Raw genomic sequence first — 18,050 nt, forward strand, 5'->3', positions numbered from 1 at the left:
GCTAGGCCATCCCACTTCGGCGCCCCGCTCCGCCTTCGGCTCCTTCCGCAAGGGGCGGAGGAAGACTGGGAAGCGCCGGGAGCGCTCGGCCCCTTCCGGAGGGCGAAAGGGTGGGAAAAAGGAAAGGGAAGGGGGGTAACGCGGCAATAACGGTTGGGATGCGAGGGCTACTAGTCCCTTTCCTCTACGTTCTGTGTAAGCTTCTAGGGCGTAAAAACTTCGAGAGACTAATAAGGTTTCATTTCTTTTGAAAGTTCGAGACTGCCCTATTTAATAGCTTGTTGTTAGATGATAAACCAATCCTAAAGGAAATCAGTCCTGAATATTCAGTGGAAGGACTGATGCCGAAGCTGAAGCTCCAATATTTTGGTCATCTGATGTGAACAACTGACTCATTGGAAAAGACTCTGATGCTGGGAAAGATTGAAGGCAGGAGGAGAACCGGATGAGAGAGGATGAAATGGTTGGATGGCATCACTGACTCGATGGACATGAGTTTGAGTAAACTCTGGGAGTTGGTGATGGACAGGGAGGTCTGGCGTGCTGCGATTCATGGGGTCGCAAAGTGTCAGACACAACTGAGCGACTGAACTGAACTGAAACCACCTTGACATATAATCAGAATGAATATAATAAAACATAATGAATCAAGTCATGATTCAAGTTGAAGGATAACAAGCACATTCTAACACCTACTTTGAAGAAATCAGTTTTGGGGTAAGTACTGTCTTCTCAACTGAATACTAAATGATGCAATATTGTTAATTCCTTTATTGCAACTATTCTTTTCTGACCACCTGTTTGATCTGTACCAAATCTTATGTTAGACTGTGTGGAATACAAAATGAATAAGCCAAGGTCTCTACCTTTTCAAAGAGCTCAGTAGATAGGTATACAAACATCGACAAAATACAGAACACAGAGAAGGAACTAGCAAACTGAATTAGAGCTGCATCTTGAAAGATAAATTGTAACACTTGCATTGTGTGTGCTTATTACTTTTATTTACATAGCATTGCCTGCACAGAGGGCTTTACTGTCCACACATAGTAGGTGTTCAATAATTGTTAAGTGAATGAATACATGAATGAGTTGTGGTAATTTGAAAAACTCCTCTGGTAATCCACTTCTGACTGAGTACTATGATGAATGAAGTGACAGGATGGGTATTTGAAGAGCCAAACATTTCCCTTCAGGCTGGTTATTGATCATATTCAACTAAGGAACCAAAATAGTAGCATTTTCTTCAACAATTAGAGCCATTCGCTATGTTCATTTTCTTTAAAAAAAAAAATATATATATATATATATACAGGATAATATTGCATCAGTTTCCAAAAATTTGAATCGGCACTTATTTACCATTCAGTTGGAATCCTTCCACTTCCTTCCTACAAAAATCCTGGAGAAAATGTCCATCAGGATATTCCAGAATAAAAACAGATCTACTAACTATATTTAATTTTCTTCAACATAAAAGCAGACAAGGATGTCATCATCTATCGACCTCTAATCTACTCTACATTCTCCTCAATAAAGTCAAGTCACATGGTAAAATATCAAAGTAGTGTAATACAGCTATATTTTCACATGGAGATAAGAAATCCATATGAAATTCCCTAGGCGTTTCTCCAAAGTTTTGTATTGTGGTAAAAAAAAACCTATGTGGGAATCACTGCATTATTAACATAAACACATTTCATGGAAAATAGAAGTGTGCTGTTGTAAAAGAAACTAAGATAGATTGTAGTGTTTTCCTGGCAACTGAGCACTTAACAAAACTACTTAGAACATTAATGACCATTTTTCTGAGTCATCCTCTCACAAAACTTAGTAGCAAAAAATTATTTAGGAAATAGGACAAAGTACATCTTGAAAGTTTAGGATCTATTTATCTTTCAGTAGCTTAGTTGACAAAAACTAAAACAAGATATTTCTTTGAAATATAGATCATAGTAACTGCCACTCTTGATATCAAATAGGTGTTGGTTACCTCTCAGTAAACTGTAAGATGCAATACAATTTCTTTTACATCAGCACCAACAGCACCAAGACCTCCAACCAAATTGCCTTGTCTTTGTCCCTTTCCTGAAAGGGCTTTCAAAGTGTGAAACCCCAGCTGAGGTATGATGAAGGCCTGTTACTTCAAAATGTAGAAAACTGCCCCTTCCCTTCTGTCCACGTGGCTCACTCCCTAACTCAGCAAAAAATAAGCCAAAATTAAGAAACTGCCTATAACCCACACACCTAAGATCAATTAATCTACAACATAAGAGGCAAGAATATACAATGGAGAAAAGACAGTCTCTTCAACAAGTGGTGCTGGGAAAGCTTGCTAAATGTAAATCAATAAAATTAGAATGCTCCCTCACACCATATACAAAAATCAACTCAAACTGGTTTAAAAACCTAAATGTAAGACATGACACCATAAAAATCCTAGAAAGGAACATATGTCAACATCCTTTGACATAAATCATTGCAGTATTTTCTTAGCTCAGCCTCCTAAGGCAAAAGAAATAAAAGTGAAAAGAAACAAAAGGGACCTAATCAAACTTCAAAGCTTATGCACAGCAAAAGAAACCACCAGCAAAACGAAAAGACGGCCTATGGAATAGGAGAACATGTTTTCAAAGGATGCAACTGACAAAGGGTTAATATCCAAAATACAAAAACAGCTCATACAACTCAATATCCAAATAATTCAATCAAAAACTGGGCAGAACACCTAAATAGACACACACAGATGGCCAACAGACACATAAAAATTATTCACTAATAATTAGAGAAATACAAGTCAAAACCAGTCAGAATAGCTATCATCAAAAAGCCTACATATAATAAATATTGGAGAGGGTGTGGAGAAAAGGGAATCCTCACACACTGTCGCTGGGAACGTAAGTTGATGGAGCCACTATGAAAAACAGTATGGAGGTTCCTGAACAACAAAATTCTGTAAAGCAACTATCCTTCAATTAAAAAGTAGATTAAAAAAAAAACAACCCTTATGCTATCATTTGTGACCAGAAAATCATTGTATAAATAATATGTAAACCTGAGAACTATTGGATCATAACATTACACAGAAGCATTAAAGCACAATTATACCCTAGCAAAAATAAAAACAACTAAAAACAGAACTACCATATGATACAGCAATTCCACTCCTAGGTATATATCTGGAAAAAACACAAACTTTAATTCAGAAAGATACATACACTTTAATGTTCATAGCAGCACTATTTACAAAAGCCAAGACATGGAAACAATCCAAGTGTCCATCAACAGATGATTGACTTAAAGAGATGTGGTACATATATACAATGGAATATTATTACTCAGCCATAAAAAAGAATGCAATATTGCCATTTGTAGCAACATGGATGGACCTACAGAGTACTTTGCTTAGTGAAGTAAGTCAGAAAGAGAAAGACAAATGCTATATGATGTCATTTATATATGGAATCTAAAAAATAATACAGATGAATCTGTATACAAAACAGAAACAGAATCACAGACACAGAAAACAAACTCATGGTTACCAAAGGGGAGAGGGAGAGAGGGAGGGACAAGTTGGAAGTATAGGATTAACGGATACAAACTATTATATATAAAAGATACACGACAAAGATTTACTGTATAACACCAGGAACAATATTCAATATCTTATAATATAATGGAAAATAATCTGAAAAAAATAATATATATAACTGAACACTTTGTTGTACACCTGAAACTAACACAATATTGTAAATCAACAATTGTTTAGTTGGTAAGTTGTGTCCGACTCTTTTGCAACCCCATGAACTGTAGCCTGCCAGGCTCCTCTGTCCATGGGGTTCTCCAAGCAAGAATACTGGAGTGGGTTGCCATTTCCTTCTCCAGGGGATCGTCTCCACCCAGGGACTGAACCTGTGTCTCGTGCATTGCAAGTGGATTCTTTATATCTCTGAGCCTCCAGGGAAGCCCTAAATAAACTACACTTCAATTTTAAAAAGAATTTAAGGCCTTCCCTGGTGACTCAGTGGTAAAGGATCCACCTATCCCTGCAGGAGACACGGGTTTGATCCCTGACCCAGAAAGATCATACGTGCCACAGAGCAACTGGGTCCATGTGCCGCAACTACTGAGCCTGTGTTCTAGAGCCCGGGAGCCATACTACTGAAGGCTGAGCACCTTAGAGCCTGTGCTTGGCAACAAGAGAAGCCACCACAACGCATCATGCTGCAACTAGAGGAAGTTCGTGCAGCAACGAAGACCCAGCACAGCCATAAATAAATAGATAAATAAAATCTTTTTAAAGAAAATTGTAAAAGAAAAAAGTTAGCTATAATCAAAGGGAATCTAATAATCCTGAAATGTGAGTTTGATCCCTGGGTTGCAAAGATCCCCTGGAGAAAGAAATGGCAGCCCACTGCAGTATTCTCGCTTGAGAAATACCATAGACAGAGGAGCCTAGCAGGCTACAGTCCATAGGGTCCCAAAAGAGTCAGACACGACTTAACAACTAAACAACAATAATAATCTGGAAAGGACTTTTTTGATAGGAAAAGCAGGTCAGACCAAGAAATTTGAGTGGCTTAAACAGTTGCTTTGGAGACAAGATATTTGGAAAGTCACTAATTTTCTGTTTCTCACAAGTTATTTCACCTTTCACTTTATTTTTATCTCCAGGCATAACCTTACTTCAAATAATCTAGTAGCTTTTTAAAAAAAAAAAAAAAGTATTTGTTTGCCGTAGTTTTTAAAGACAAGAACCTTTATCAACTGGATTTGGAGGTATCAATTGTTTCACAGTCTAGAGAGATTTTTGACTGGCTGATAATGGAGTCAGGTTTTAAAACTGCGTGTTTGTGTTTGTTTGTCTTTGCCTTTTTTGAAGAATTCCATTAAGCCAGCAACTGTCCTCTCCTATGTTAAAACACAGAGAACCTCGTGGGTGCTTAATATGTATTAATTGATGATGATAAAAGAGAAAAAATGACATTTATTCAGTCCTATAGCCCTTCCCCTGAGTTGTACTTAGCTACACAAATTTAGAAAGGTCACTGCATGAGTATAAGAAGAAACCACAGTAAGGTATCATGGAAAAAACAAAGACTTGGGCAGCAGTGAAAGCATTGGGATTCTGGTACTTCCACTTAGCTGTGTGACCCTGAGCCTGATTCTTCATCTGTAAAATAAAGATAATAATACCTCCCCAAAGAGTTGTTTTGAGGATTAAATGAATTAACTACGGATAGTGTCAAACTGCTTACAGTTTCCATTTGTGAGGCCTGCCTTGACCCAACAGATGGTAGACTGATGTGGTTACTTGAATTATGAGTGAATGAGTGTCTAGAACCTTATAAGTGCTAAATATGTTTGCTTTTTCATCACTCTCCCCTTTTCTGCTTTATCCCAACAATTCTCTCTCAATTATCTCTTTAAGTGACTTGCTTGATAACTGCTGATTCTCTTTTTCTTCCTAAAACCTTACAAAGGCAATTGCATAGGGATATATAACCCTTCTACAGGGAAAGAGGAAGTGGACATTGCTGACAATAATACAATCTACTCCCCCAAAAGCAACAGGTAGCCTATTTCAAATATGAAAAAAGTTGAGAGAATGCACTACCCAGGCATCCTTTGTGAAAAACTATTTGGCAATATGAAATCAAATCCGATAAAAAATGAGTCAAAGAATTAAGAATGGACATTTTGCAATGAGCCAATCTACTTAAATGGAGGACTAAGACCAAACAACAAGGTTGATTATGAATATGTGATAGAAGAAACTATTAATATTATATACACCCTGACACAATAAAAATCCACTCATGTGTTCATTAAATTCATATCACTTAGTACCTACTCTGTGCCAGGAAATGCTCTACACACTGTAGATACAATCATCATCAAGATGAAGTCCTAGTGGGATTTCCCTGGCAGTCCAGAGGTTAAGATTCCACCCTCCCAAGGCAGGGGACATGGGTTTGATCCCTGGTTGGAGAACTAAGATTCTGCATGCCATGTGGCATGTCCACATTAAAAAAAAAAAAAAAAAGGTGAAGTCCTAGTCTTCAGGAAATTTAGATTCTAATGGGAGAGACATGCAATAAACATATTATCTAAATATATAATATAATATCAGATAGCAATGAGTGCTATGAAGAAAAATGACCAGCATAAAGGGAGAGAGAATGATGAGGGTGGTACTGTAAATCTTTTCAGGGACGACCTCCCTGAAAAGATGATGCATGAGCAAAGAACAGAATGAACTAAGGGAAAGAGTCATGCAAATATCTGGGGAAGCATTCTAGGCAGTGGAACATGTCAATGCCCTTCAACCAAAGACCACCAGGAATATACTCATAGCTGACAAGTTGGGTTTATTTTTCTTTGCAGGGAGGAAGAACGAACACTATAGGAAACTAGAGGTGTTTCAGTAAGAGAACGTTAGCAAGAACTTACTATAGTATTTGGATAATTTAGGGCATTGGGCATCTCAATGATCTCATCTGTAGGGAGGACAGACTAGGGCAAGGATAAATCTGTAATGGATAAAGAAGCAGTCACCCATGTTGGTGAAGAGAGGGGGTGTTTGGTGTTTTGTGGGTGGTAGAGCAACCTTTTTTTTTGGTCTGTGCTTCCCTGGTGGCTCAGATGGTAAAGCGTCTGCCTGCAATGCAGGAGACCGGGGTTTGATTCCTGGGTCGGGAAGATCCCCTGGAGAAGGAAATGGCAATCCATTCCAGCACTCTTTCGTGGAAAATCCCATGGATGGAGGAGCCTGGTAGGCTACAGTCCATGCGGTTGCAAAGAGTCGGACACGACTGAGTGACTGAACTGAACTGAACTGCTTAGAAAAAATAATGAAGTGGTTTAGTTTTGTCTCACATTGTCAGTCACTGACATCTAGACTGGTGTTCTGTAAGTTTATGTCCAACAGAAGAACATGGCCTGAGTGCTAGCCGGCTTCCAGGTATCAGGGGATGCTTTCAAACCCACTGTCTCTAACAGCAAGTGAAAAACCTTAGAATATCAGGAATAAACTTTAGAGGTGGTGGGAGAGGAGGTATAATAGTGGCCATTTCCTTATCTTTACTAGAAAATAGTTGATAGTGCATTATTATTGTATGGGACATACTTATGCCTGTGTGCTAAGTCGCTTCATTCAGGTCCTACTCTTTGCTACCCTATGGACTGTAGCTTGCCAGGCTCCTGTGTCCATGGGATTCTCCAAGCAAAAATAATGGGGTGGGTTGCCGTGCCCTCCTCCAGGGGATCTTCCTGACTCGGGGATAGAATCCAAGTCTCTGCATCCACAGGCAAGTTCTTTACCACTAGAACCACCTGGAAAGCCCGGGGCATACTTATACTAAAACAGTATTCATTGTTTAGTGAACTTCAAATGTAATCAAGCCTACTATATTTTCTTTCCTGCTAAATCTGACAGCACTAAAATAAACACACAGTTGCATAGGAAATACTTTGTGCCTTTTCTTTTCTTCCCACTTAGATTTTTATTTTAAATCAAGATAAACTTAAAAGGAGAAGGCAATGGCACCCCACTCCAGTACTCTTGCCTGGAAAATCCCATGGACGGAGGAGCCTGGTAGACCACAGTCCATGGGGTCGAGAGGAATCGGACACGACTGAGCAACTTCACTTTCACTTTTCACTTTCATGCATTGGAGAAGGAAATGGCAACCACTCCACTGTTCTTGCCTGGAGAATCCCAGGGACGGGGGAGCCTGGTGGGCTGCCGTCTATGGGGTCGCACAGAGTCGGACACGACTGAAGTGACTTAGCAGCAGCAGACTTAAAAAAATAATGTAACTCGATTTGGGCCATTCCTATATATTCTGTATGTACATATATATGCTCATCTGTGCATATATTGGGCTCCCCAGGCGGCACTAGTGGTAAAGAACCCACTTGCCAATTCAGGAGACATAAGAGACCCAGTTTGCGTCCCTGGGTCAGGAAGATCCCCTGGAGAAAGGAAAGGCAACCCACTCCAGTATTCTTGCCTGGAGAACCCCACGGACAGAGGAGCCCGGCAGGCTACAGTCCATAGGGTCGCAAAGAGGCGGACACGACTGATGGACTTAGCACGCACCTGCATATACTATGTATATGTACACACACACACACACACACACACACACACACACACACACACACACACACACGAGAAACAGTAAGCACCCAATAGTATAGAGTATAACGTAACACACAGGCATAGAAAGCACCTGAAACACAAGCAGAACTGGCTGTGTTCGTGATACGGCCACTCTGAAATGTACCTTGTGGTGTGTCATCCTTCCTTTCAGTCATTTCAAGGACAAGGCTAAGGAAGACACAGTCACTGATGCATCTTAGACCTGGCGAGCCTCCTGAGGAACCGGAAGGATGCGCGGAACCGGTTGCAGCGGCGGCTTTTTTATACGGATGTGCACGTCGTTTCACTTTAGCTGGACGCCGCATAGGCCTGGGGAAGGGTTTTGCCGACGTACCCGGAAGGTTTCCGCTGTTGCCTCGGCATTGGTAGGGCTTGTGCAGCGGCGGGTTCTGGGGGCCAAAGAGACCAGAGATCTTCCCCGGCTCGTGAGTGTGCCCTCTTTCGTGGCAACAATGGCTCTGGTGTCTGGCTCGCGCAGTCTGGAGTGGAACGCCTCGCAGTTCCTGGAAGAGCCCCGACCCCGCGGAGCCAGCGGTCTCGCCTGCTCTCGGCCCGGGAACCTGAATGGCCTCAGTCGTCAGCTGGGTGTCCTCCTCCGAGGCCCCCCAAACCAGCCCTGCGACCCCGGCTCGCGGTGTCGTTCGTGAGAGCGGCCCTCGGCTCCTCGGGCGGACCCTCCTCCGCTTCTGCCTCCTAGTCCGCCAAGCGCGGCATCCAGGATCGCGGCTGCCGGAGCAATGAGCCGGGACGATCTCCTGGACAAGGACCAGGAGGAGGTGAGTGAGACGGCCGCACCTTCGCTCTGAGGAGCCCACCTGCCTTCAGAGTCCGCTTCATCTCTCGTCCCGCTTCTGAACGGTCTCAGTTAAGCATTTCTACCTTCCTTGCACCCATCTCCATCTTTTGCTTCTGTCCTTGACAGCTCCTTATTCGCCCGTTTTCTCCCTTAATTCTTACTCATCCTTGGGCGCCTTCATGTGGGCCCCTGACCCCTCCACCCGCTTTCAGCTCTGGTCTGGCAGCAGGCATGGCCAAGGGTCCTAGATCGATTTATAGTGTTTACTTTGTCATTTGTGAGCAAGTTTTTATTCTCCACTAGACTGAATTCAGTGTTCTTGCCTGGAGAATCCCAGGGACGGTGAAGCCTGGTGGGCTGCTGTCTATGGGGTCGCACAGAGTCGGACACGACTGAAGCGACTTAGCAGCAGCAGCAGCAGACTGAATTCCTGGAAAGGAGGAGCCTGATTTTATTCATCATAGAATTTGCAATGCATAGCGCTTAGTAAGAGCTCAACCATTGTGTGCTGAATGATCAGTTTGAGATGATAACGGGATGTGTAAGTGGAAATTCTTTGTAGGGAGTTGGAAAGGGTTGTGGAGAAGGCAATGGCACCCCACTCCAGTAATCTTGCCTGGAAAATCCCATGGACGGAGGAGCCTGGTAGGCTGCAGTCCATGGGGTCGCGAAGAGTCGGACCTGACGGAGCAACTTCACTTTCACTTTTCACTTTCATGCATCGGAGAAGGAAATGGCAACCCACTCCAGTGTTCTTGCCTGGAGAATCCCAGGGACGGGGGAGCCTGGTGGGCTGCCATCTATGGGGTCGCACAGACTCGGACACGACTGAAGTGACTTAGCAGCAGTAGCAGCAGCAGCAGGAAATGAAAGAGTTGAAATGAAAGAGTTTACACTGGAAAAGAGAAAACTTTCTCCGAAGACACGATTGGGTGAATGTAGGAAAAGTGATGTGTGTAACAGCAGATGAAGCTAAGATTGAGACCACTTTTTTGTGAAGTGATTTCAATCTTAACCTTGAGGAATGAGGGAAGAGTGAGATCAGTTTTCCTCTAATGAAAGTGAGTATTGGAGTGGGAAAATAGTTTAAGAAATTGTTCAGTCGCCCAGTCATGTCTGACTCTGTGACTGCATGGACTGCAGCCCTCCAGGCCTGCCTGTCCCTCACCATCTCGGTAAGTTTGCCCAAGTTCATGTCCATTGCATCGGTAATGCCATCTAGCCATCTCAACCTCTGACTCCCTCTTGTCATTCTGTCCTCAATCTTTCCCAGCATCAGGGACTTTTCCAATGCGTCAGCTGTTCGCATCAGATGACCAAAATACTGGAGTTTCAGCTTCAGCATCAGTCCTTCCAATGAGTATTCAGGGTTCATTTCCCTTAAGATTGACTGGTTTGATCCCCTTGCTGTCCAAGGGACTCTCAGGAGTCTTCTTCAGCACCACAGTTCAAAGGCATCAATTCTTTGGCATTCTGCCTTCTTTATAGTCCAGCTCTCACAACTGTACATGACCACTGGGAAAACCATAGCCTTGACTATAGGGACATTTGTCGGCAGAGTAATGTCTCTGCTTTTCAACACACTGTCTAGGTTTGTCATAGCTTTCCTGCCAAGAAGCAAACGTCTTCTGATTTCATGGCTGCAGTCACCATCCACAGTGATTTTAGAGCCCAAGAAGAGGAAATCTGTCACTACTTCCACCTTTTCTCCCTTTATTTGCCATGAAGAAATGGGGCTGGATGCCATGATCTTAGGTTTTTTAATATGTAGTTTTAAGCCGGCTCTTTCACTCTCCTCCGTCACCTCTTTAGTTCCTCTTTGCTTGCTGCCTTTAGAGCTGTATGATCCACATACTTGAGGTTGTAGATGTTTCTCCCGCCTATCTTGATTCCAGCTTGTAACTCATCCAGCCTGGCATTTCTCATAATTTGCTCCATGTATAGATTAAACAGGGTGACAGCAGACAGCCCTGTCATACTCCTTTCTCAGTCTTGAACTAGTTCCATACACGTTCTAACTGTTGCTTCTCGGCCCTCATCCAGTTTTCTCAGGAGACAGGTAAGATGATCTGGTATTCCCATGTCTTTAAGAGCTTTCCACACTTTATTATGGTCCACACAGTCAAAGGCTTTAGCGTAGTTGATGAAACAGAGGTAGATGTTTATCTGAAATTCCCTAGCTTTCTCTATGATCCAGCGAATGTTGTCAATTTGATCTCTGGTTCCTCTTCCTTTTCTAAAGCCAGCTTGGACATCTGGAAGTTCTTGGTTCACATAATGCTGAAACTTAGCATGCAAGATTTTAAGCATGACCTTACTAGCGTGGGAGATGAGTGCAGTTGTCCAATGGTTAGCACATTCTTCAGTACTACTCTTCTTGGGAATTGGGATAAGGATTGACCCATCCCAATTTAAGAAGGAAAAGTTCTAATTATTGCTCTATAAGTATTCATACCTGCTAGGTGCCTTGAATGTGTTAAAAATGAGAAATTTACAAACGTTACAGGCATTGAGGGGCAGATTAACAAGACAACAGCTGGGAGATGTCTCAGTTCAGTTAAGTTCAGTTGCTCAGTCATGTATGACTCTTTGTGACCCCTTGAACTGCAGCATGCCAGGCCTCCCTGTCTATCACCAACTCCCGGAGTCCACCCAAACCCACGTCCGTCGAGTTGGTGATGCCATCCAACCATCTCATCCTCTGTCATCCTCTTCTCTTCCTGTCCTCAATCTTTCCCAGCATCAGGGTCTTTTCACATGAGTCAGCTCTTCGCATCAGGTGGCCAAAGTACTGGAGTTTCAGCTTCATCACAAGTCCTTCCAATGAACACCCAGGACTGATCTTTAGGATGGACTGGTTGGAGCTCCTTGCAGTCTAAGGGACTCTTAAGAGTCTTCTCCAACACCACAGTTCAAAAGCATCAATTCTTTGGTGCTCAGCTTTCTTTATAGTCCGACTCCATATATGACTACTGGGAAAACCATAGCTTTGACTAGACGGTCCTTTGTCAGCACAGTTGACCAGAATGATTATCAACACAGAATTAGGAGAGAGAGAATATTGAGCCCAATTCTGTGATCAAAACTTTAAGAATGGAACTATTCAAGAGGGCAGAGTGCCTACTTCACTTGCTCTCTGCATAAAAACTGAGTAACAGTGAGTTCAGGGCTTTCTTCTGCCCCCTTTATGCTAGTCCAAATTACCCTCCTTTCTAGGGCTGTGATTATGGTGGAGGAATAACATGCTGAAAGCGACAGAATGAGAGGAGTAGAGTGTGCTTATTTTGCCTACGTGACAAAAAAGTGCAAATACTTTAAAATAGAGGGAAGAAATAGAGTAAGACAAATTTTGATTTTGGAAAATTCAGAAACTTAAGTTTTGTTTTGTTTTTTAATAGAATTGAAATGGAGTTTTTTTCCCCCAACAATCTAGCTAGACAATGCCCTCGCCCATAAGCTTTACTAGGTATAGATAAATACACTCACCAAAAGGCATCTCTTTCAATTACGAGTTAACTTCATTAATGCCTCTGTGCCTCACTTTCCTCATCTATAAAATGGAAATGTTAACACCATCCTTGTAGATTTTCTTTTTAATTAAATGAAGCAGAGCATGTAGAACACCGAGGACATTTCTTAGTAGATATAAGTAACATACTTATTTTTTTTAATAATATTGAAATCGAGTTTTTTTGCCCCAACAATCTAGATAGACAAACCCCTTTCCCACAAGTTTCCTGCTGCTGCTAAGTCACTTCAGTCATGTCCGACTCTGTGTGACCCCATAGACGGCAGCCCACCAGGCTCCCCCGTCCGTGGGATTCTCCAGGCAAGAACACTAGAGTGGGTTGCCATTTCCTTCTCCAATGCATGAAAGTGAAAAGTGAAAGTGAAGTCGCTCAGTCGTGTCCAACTTTTAGTGACCCCATGGACTGCAGCCCACCAGGCTCCTCCATCCATGGGATTTTCCAGGCAGGAGTACTGGAGTGGGGTGCCACTGTATAGATAAATACTCTCACAAAACCCCCATCTTTTTCACTTACTTGTAACTTAATGCCTCTGTACCTCAATTTCCTCATCTATAAAATGGGAACATTGATAACACTTTCCTTGTGGATTTTCAATTTAATTAAATGAAGTAGAGCATGTAGAACACTCAGGAAATCACTTAGTAGATCTAAGTAACATACTTAAGTTTTTTTTTTAATAGATAGAAATGAACTCAAGCCCCCCCCAATAATCTAGATAGATGATGCCCTTTCCCCAAAAGTTTACTGTCAATAAATATGCTAACCAAAGAAACTTTCATTTACTAGTGACTTCATTAAGTCTCTGTGCCTCAGTTTCCTCATCTATAAAATGGGAATATTGACAACACCTTCCTTATAGATTTTCTTTTTAATTAAATGAAGCTTAACATATAAAACAGCCACCATTGCTTAGGAGATCTAACTAACATACATAATATTTTTTTTTAAAGAGTGTTAAAATCTTTATTTTTTTCCCCACAGCCTTGTAGATTTTATTTTACCTTACTGATTTTTATTTTTAATTAAATGAAACAGAGCATGTAAAATACCCAGGACATGCTTAGTAAAGTAACATACTTAATTATTTTTAATAGAATTGAAATTGAGTTTTTTCCCCCAAGAATCTAATAGACAGTGCCCTTACCAACAAAGTTTATTAAGTCTAGATAAATATGCTCACCAATACATCATCTTTCACTTACTAATATCTTTCTCAATGCCTCTGTGCCTCAGTTTCCTCATATATAAAATGGGAGTGTTGATAACACCTTACTCGTAGATTTTCTTTTTGATTAAATGAAGAAGAGGGTGCAAAACAACCAGGACATTGCTTAGAAGACCTAAGCAACACATTTAATTTTTTTTAATAGAATTGAAATTGGGTTTTTTTCCCCCAACAATCTAGCCAGACAATGCCCTTTCCCACAAAGTTTACTAAATAGATAAATACGCTCACTCAAAAGCATGTATTTCCCTAACTAGTAATGCCGTTAATGTCTCTGTGTCTCAGTTTCCTCATCTATAAAATGGGAATGTTGATAACACCTTCCTTGTACATTTTATTTGGAATTAAATGAAGCAGAGCATGTAAAACACTGAGGACATGCTTAGTAAAGTAACATACTTAATTTTTTTTAAAATAGAATTGAAATCAAGTTTTTTCCCCCAAACATTCTAGATAGATGATGCCCTTTCCCACAAAGGTTACTAAGTATAGATAAATATGGTTAGCAAAAGCATCTCTTTCACTTACTAGCAACTTCATTAACGTCTCAGTTTCCTGAAGTATAAATGGGAATATTGATAACAATATCCTCATAGATTTTGTTTTCAGTTAAATGAAGCAGACCCTGTAAGACACCAAGGACATTGCTTAGTAGTCTAAGTAACATACTTTTGTTTTTTCTTTTTAATAGAGATAACTGAAATTGATTCCTCCCCCCGCAACATTCTAGATAGACAGTGCACCTTCCACAAAGTTTACTGAGTGTAGATAAATATGCTCTCAAAAAAAAAGGATCTCTTTCACTCACTGCTGCTGCTGCGGCTAAGTTGCTTCAGTCGTGTCGGACTCTGTGCGACCCCATAGACGGCAGCCCACCAGGCTCCCCCGTCCCTGGGATTCTCCAAGCAAGAATATTGGAGTGGGTTGCCATTTCCTTCTCCAATGCATGAAAGTGAAAGTGAAGTCACTCAGTCGTGCCCGACCCTCAGCGACCCCATGGACTACAGCCTACCAGGCTCGTCCATCCATGGGATTTTCCAGGCAAGAATACTGGAGTGGGGTGCCAAATGCCTTCTCTGCTTTCACTCACTAGTAACTTCATTGATGCCTCTGGACCTCAGTTTCCTCATCTATAAAATGGGAATGCTGATAACATATTCCTCGTAGATTTTCTTTTTAATTAAATGAAGAAGAGCATGTAAAATACCCAGGACATTGCTTAGTAGATCTAAGTAACATACTTAATTTTGTTTTTTAATAGAATTGAAATCTAGATTTATTTCCTCACAATCTAGTCAAAGCCCACTCTCATGAATTTTGCAAAGTGTCAATAAATATTTCACCAAAACGCATCTATTTCACTCACTAATAACTTCATTAATGCCTCTAGCCTGTTTCCCCATCTGTAAAATGGGAATGTTGCTAACACCTTCCTTGTAGATTTTATTTTTAATTAAATGAAGCAGAGCATGTAAAACACCCAGGACATTGCTTAGTAGATCTAAGTAACATACTCAATTTTGTTTACATTTTTAATAGATGGAATTGAAAACGAGTATTTTTCCCCAACAATATGGATAGTCTTCTCCCCAAAAGTTTACTAACTATAGATAAATATGCTCACCAAAAAGCATCTCTTTCACTTCCTAGTAACTTTATTAATACCTCTGTGCTTCAGTGTCCTCATGTATAAAATGGGAATGTTAATAACACCTTCCTCATAGATTTTTTAAAGTAAATTAAGCAAAGCATGGAAAACGCCCAGGAGATTTGTAGATCTAAGTAGTATACTTAATTCAATTTTTTTTAAATAGATTGAAAATTGAGTTTTTTTCCTGACAATCTAGACAGACTTTGACCTTTCCACAAACTTTACTAAGTATACATAAAAATCGCTGACCAAAAAGAATCTCTTTCACTTATTATTAACTTTTTAATCCCTCTGTGCCTCAGGTTCCTCATCTATAAAATGGGAATGTTGATAACACATTCCTCATAGATTTTGGTTTTAATTAGATGGAGTTAATCACATAAAACACCAAGGATATTGCATAGTAGATCTAAGTAACATACTTAGATATTTTTTTTAAGATAGAATTGAAATTGAGTTTTTTGCCAACAATCTAGATAGCCAGTGACCTTTTGTGAAAATTTTACTAGATGTCCATAAATACGTTCACCAAATAACATCTCTTCTACTTACTAGTTAAATCGTTAATGCCCCTTTGCCTCAGTTTCCTCATCTATAAATTGGGAATGTTGATAACACCTTCTGTGTAGTTTTTCTTTTTAATTAAATGCAGGCAAGCAGGTAAAACAAGACGGACTTTGCTTAATTTTGTTTTTTTTCTAATAGATGGAGTTGACATTGAGTTTTTTTCACCAACAATCTAGAGACAGTGCCGTTTCTGCATATTTTACTATGTGCCCATAAATACATTCACCATAAAGACCTCTTTCACTTACTAGTAACTTCATTAATGCCTCTGTGCCTCAGTTTACTCATCTATAAAATGGGAGTGTTGATAACACCTTCCTCTTTTGATTTTTTTTTAATTAGATGAAGCAGAGCATATGACACATCAAGGATGTTACTTAGTAGATCTAAGAAAAATACTTAATTTCTTTTTTTTGTAAGAGAGAGTTGAAACTGAGTTTTTTCTCCAACAATCTAAATAGACAGTGCCATTTTCCAAAAAGTTTATTGAGTGTAGATAAATACACTCTCAAAGAAATCATCCGTTTCACTTGTTATAACTTCATTACTGCCTCTGTGCCTTAGTTTCCTCATCTGTAAAATGGGAATGCTGATAACATCTTTGTTGTAGATTTTCTTTTTAGTTTAATGAAGCAGAGCATGTAAAACATCCAGGACATTTCTTAGTAGATCTAAGTAGCATAGTTAATTTTTTTAAATAGAATTGAAATAGAGTAATTTCCCCCCCAAAATCTAGATAGACAATGCCCTTTCACACAACGTTTACTAAGTATAGATAAATACACTCACCAAAATCATTTCTTTCAATTACTAGTAAATTTAATAAAGCCTCTGTACCTCAGTTTCCTCATCTATAAAGTGGGAATGTTGATAACACCTTCCTCGTAGATTTTCTTTTTGATTAAATGAAGAAGAACATGTAGCTTAGTAGATCTAAGTAACATACTTAATTTTTTGTTTTAATAGAATTGAAATCGAGTTTTTTCCCCCAACAATCTAGACAAACCTGCCCTTTCATAGTTAAATACGCTCACTAAAAGCAAGCACTCTTGCATTCTCCTGTTTGACCACTTCCAGTTTGCAGACTTTTATGTTTTTGGGCTCCAAAATCACTGCAGATGGTGACTGCAGCCATGAAATTAAAAGACGCTTACTCCTTGGCAGGGAAGTTATGACCAATCTAGACAACATATTAAAAAGCAGAGACGTTACTTTGCCAACAAAGGTCCGTCTAGTCAAGGCTATGGTTTTTCCAGTGGTCATGTATGGATGTGAGAGTTGGACTATAAAGAAAGCTGAGTGCTGAAGAATTGATGCTTTTGAACTGTGGTATTGGAGAAGACTCTTGAGAGTCCATGGGGTTGCAAATAGTCGGCCACAACTAAGTGAGTGAACTGAACATACTTCATTTTTGTTAATAGATAGAATTGAAAATGAGTTCCCCCCCCAACAATTTGGATAGAGAATACCCTTTCCCACAAAGTTTATAAGTATAGATAAATAGGCTCACACACAAAAAAAATCTCTTCAAATTGTAGTAATTTCATTAATGCCTCTGTGCCTCAGTTTCCTCATCTATAAAATGGGAATGTTGACAATACCCTCCTGGTAGATTTTCTTCTTAAGTAAGTAAAGCAGAGCATGTAAAACACCCAGGACATTGATTAGTAGAACTAAGCAAGATACTAATTTTGCTTTTTTTTTAATAGAGGGTATAGAGGTAAAATTTCCCTCCCAACAGTCTACATAGATAATGCTTTTCCCACAGTGTTTACTTGTATATATGAATTTGCTGACCAAAATGTGTCTCTTTCACTTACTTGTAACTTCATTTGTGCATCTGTGCCTCAGTGTCTGCATATATAAAATGGGAATGTTGATATACACCTTCCTTGTAGTATGTTTCAAACTAAATTAAGCAGAGCATGCAAAACACCCAGGACATTGCTTCATAGATCTAAGTAACATACTTAATTCAGTTTTGTTTTTAATTGACAGGTTGGAAATCGAGTTTTTTTTTTTTCCCCCAACAATGTAGATAGACAATGCCCTTTCCACAAGCTTTACTAAGTATACGTAAATTCTCTGACCAAAAAGAATCTCTTTCACTTATG

At 40.1% G+C, this 18,050-nt stretch overlaps 1 long non-coding RNA gene across 1 annotated transcript in view; it reads left to right on the forward strand.

The window, feature by feature from the left end:
* The first annotated feature begins 28 nt into the window (after positions 1–28).
* The window catches only part of LOC147341522 (uncharacterized), a 33,171-nt gene continuing 15,149 nt past the window's right edge, over positions 29–18,050 (forward strand). Inside the window, exons 1-2 of the long non-coding RNA XR_015159841.1 lie at positions 29–717; positions 8,319–8,943. This is a non-coding gene — a long non-coding RNA (uncharacterized LOC147341522). The remainder of the gene's footprint in view (positions 718–8,318; positions 8,944–18,050) is intronic.

The sequence above is a fragment of the Bos grunniens genome, chromosome X, assembly GCF_055505025.1.
Source record: "Bos grunniens cultivar Pamir isolate PY7600 chromosome X, Bosgru_T2T1.0, whole genome shotgun sequence".
Lineage (NCBI taxonomy): Eukaryota > Metazoa > Chordata > Mammalia > Artiodactyla > Bovidae > Bos > Bos grunniens.